The sequence below is a fragment of the Cetorhinus maximus genome, chromosome 21 (assembly GCF_964194155.1).
Source record: "Cetorhinus maximus chromosome 21, sCetMax3.hap1.1, whole genome shotgun sequence".
Taxonomy (NCBI): Eukaryota; Metazoa; Chordata; class Chondrichthyes; order Lamniformes; family Cetorhinidae; genus Cetorhinus; species Cetorhinus maximus.
In genome coordinates this window covers 18,093,499-18,097,337 of record NC_135899.1, presented here as the reverse complement: position 1 = coordinate 18,097,337, position 3,839 = coordinate 18,093,499, and positions in this window count along the sequence as shown.

The following is a 3,839-nucleotide window of genomic DNA, read 5'->3' as shown; positions in this document are numbered from 1 at the left end:
GCTGGAGCGGCGGCTGGGGACACTTTGGAGCATCCACGAGGTGCAGAGTATTGCGGATAGCATGTATAGAGAGGTGGTCACACCACAGGCTAAGAGTCCACAGGCAGGAAGGTGACCACCAGGCGGAGCAAGAGGACTAGGCAGGCAGTGCAGGAATCTCCTGTGGCTATTCTTCTGCAAAACTAATATACTGCTTTGGATACTGTTGGGGGAATGGCCTCTCATGGGAAAGCAGCAACAGCCAAATTCTTTGCACCACAGTTGGCTCTGCTGCACAGGGGAGGAGGAAAAAGTGTGGGCATGCAATAATTTTAGGCGATTCAATTGTAAGGGGAATGGACAGGCGTTTCTGTGGCCGCAAACGAGACTCCCGCACAATATGTTGCCTCCCAGGTGCTAAGGTCAAGGATGACTCAGCGCGGCTACAGGCCATTCTGAAAGGGGAGGGTGAACAGCCAGTGGCCGTGATACACATTGGTACTAACGACATAGATTTAAAAAAAGAATGAGGTCCTAAAAGCAGAATATAGGTAGTTCAGAAGTAAGTTGAAAAGTCTGACCTCAAAGGTTGTGATCTCAGGATTACTACCAGTGCCACATGCTAGTCAGAGTAGAAATAGCAGGATGTATCGGATGAATACGTGGCTGAAGAGATGGTGTGAGGGGGAGTGTTTCAGATTCTTGGGACATTGGGTCCAGTTCTGGGGCAGGTGGGACCAGTACAAACTGGACAGGTAACACCTGGGCAGGACCAGGACTGATGCCCTGGGGGGAATATTTGCTAGAGTGGTTGGGCAGGGTTTAAACTAAAATAGCAGGGGGATGGGAACCTATGCAAGGAGTCAGAGGAGGGGGGGTGGAATCATGGACAAGAACAAAAGACAGAAAGGGGAATAAGAAAAGAGATAGGCAGAGAAATCAAGGGCAAGAATCAAGCAGGGCCTCAGTGAAAAATAGTGGGAACGGGACAAGTAATGTTAAAAAACAAGCCTTAAGGTTTTGTGCCTTAACACAAGAAGCATTTGCAATAAAGTGGATGAATTAATTAATTGATGTAAACAGATATGATTTAGTCAGGATTACGGAAACATGGCTGCAGGGTGACCAGGGATAGGAACTGAACATCCAGGGGTATTCAGTATTTAGGAAGGACAGACAAAAAGAAAAAGGTGGTGGAGTTGCATTGCTGGTTAAAGAGGAAATTAACTAGTGATGAAAGACATTAGCTCCAACGTTGTGGAATCTGTATGGGCAGAGCTGAGAAACACTAAGGGGCAAAAAACATTAGTAGGGCTTATATATAGATCCCCAAACTGTAGCGTTGATGTTGGGAATAGCATTAAACAGGAAATTAGAGTGGCATGCAATAAAGGAACATCTGTAATTATGGGTGACTTTAATCTGTATATAGATTGGGTAAACCAAATTAGTAACATTAACGTAGAGGAGGAATTCCTGGAGTGTATACGGGATTGTTTTCTGGATCAATACATTGAGGAAGCAACTAGAGAACAGACCATCCAAGACAGGGTATTGTGTAATGAGAAAGGAATAATTGGCAATCTAATTGTGCGAGGCCCGTTGGGGATGAGTGATCATAATATGATAGAATTCCTCATCATGATGGAGAGTGACCTATTTGATTCTGAGACTAGGGTCCTGAATCTCAATAAAGGAAACTACAATGGTATGAGACGCGAGTTGGCTATGATGGATTGGGAAAACTTATTGAAAAGGATGACGGTGGATAGGTAATGGCAAACGTTCAAAGAGCGCATGGGTGAACTGCAACTATTGTTTATTCAAAAACAAGAATACCTGGAAAAACTCAGCAGGCCTGAGCATCTGCGGAGGGGAATACAGTTAACGTTTCAAGTCCGTTTGACTCTTTACCAGAACTAAGGAAAAATGGAAAAGAGGTGAAATGTAAGCTAGTTGAAGGAGGAGGTGCAACAGGGAGAACTGGATAGGGGGCCAGTGATAGGTGGAGATTGCCAAAACATGTCATAGGACAAATCGAGTAGAATTCCGGCCGGCGGGGAGGAATGACAGGAACGTCCCAGATTTTCCCTCCGTTGAAATGAATGTCAGTAAATTCCGGTGGGCTGTGTAAGGGGTGTTCATGTCCCCCAGGCCAGATTGTCCTTTCTGCGCCCCACACAGGAGCTGTTTAACACCCAGACAGTGACATTAAAATCCAATGTTCAATACTGTCAAATATATGGAACATTTTGCACTAGAATATCAGACAATATCTCAGCAATAAAAAAAGGCATTTTTTTCCAATCGACATTGATCTCTCCACTTCCCCCCCCCTGCCGCCTTAAACCTTTGGCCATAATTTTTCCGTCGGCGAGTTGGGGGCGGGGCCCGCTCGCCCATCGAGGGTTAAATTCTGACCTATATTTTTCTAACTTTACTGAATTGTCTGTTAATAATTCTGATGTATCTCAAAACTTCAATAGCCTGTGGTTTTCCTTGCTGCCGTAGCACGAGTGCCGGGGGAAGCTCTTCAAGTTTAATCCCAATAGGATGCCGTTTGACCCCCTCCCATTTTCCATTGGCCTGTCCCACAACCCTGCCCCCCACACCCTGTGATGTTCTCCCTCTTTATCAGGGACTGGGAGGGCAGCACTGCCTGAAACATGAATGCACAGAGCTCAAAATCCCCGAGGCGGAGTTTGAATATCTATGGATTTTTTTTCTATTTCTGAAACTAAATCTTATTTTCTCAAGCACTTACAAAGAAACTCCAAATACATTCTGCATAAAAACATCTTGGATTTCAAGCCTCCTTTTCAATGTATTAATGCCCTCGACCTCAGCCACATCATGTGGCAGCGAATTCCACATTGTGACCAATCGCCAGATGGAGAAATGCTTCCTAATATTCCTAATAATATTCCTAACATGTCACCCCATAGCTTTCCTGCATCAGTTGAGGTGTCCCTGGGAAGGATCCATGAAGCACAGGGGTCTGTGCTACAGAGTTACCTGGGAGAAGACGCCCTCGCCAGTAAATCCGGGGCCTCATCTCTCCACATTCCAGAAACATTCCAGAAACAGGTGAACAAATGTCTTGTTTTAGTGCCATCTGTCAGCTGTGGCTCGTTGGTAGCTTATTTACCTCTGAATCAGAAAGTGGTGGAATCGAGTCTCACTCCAGATGCTTCGGTACAGAACTCAGACTTGTTCTCATGTTGACTGATGTATTTTCCAACGTGACACCAGTGAGTCCCCTTCTAAAGTACTTCCTCTGTTTCAAAGCGCGTTGGGACGTCCAGCGGCTGCGAAAGGCGCTTTTAAAACGCAAGATTTTCTTTTATTAAATATAAAGTAACTTGACAGGTCGAACTCTCTAAATTCTCTGTATCTATCACTCGAAATGCTTTCTTGAAGTTATGGTACTTTTTGTCTTAGTGTGAGTGACTGCAATCAGGAACGCATTTTAAGGATCTGGATCTCACACCTTGTTTCACCAGAGGGTTTGTAATCGGCAGCGAGTTCACACTGGAGAAAAGTGCAATGGAATCTCGATCCCGCCGATCTCCTCCTCCTCTCTCCCTCCCCCGCCCCACCCCGCCCCCTCCCCCCACCCAACCAACCCTTCTCTCTTTCTCTCTCCACTGTCAACATTCCCTGGAGCCCAACCCGCCTTCGACAGGTTTCAATTATTTCCCTCCGTGCTTTAATTCTGATTTTCCCCCTTTAGACTGGGCGTGTTATGTTTACTGTCCTGTGTGAAAGTCGCGAGGACATAGACCACGATGGAATAATAATTCCCTGAGGATCGCAGTGAACTTTATAGGGAAAAAGCTGAACTGAGGGTGTGCGGCAGC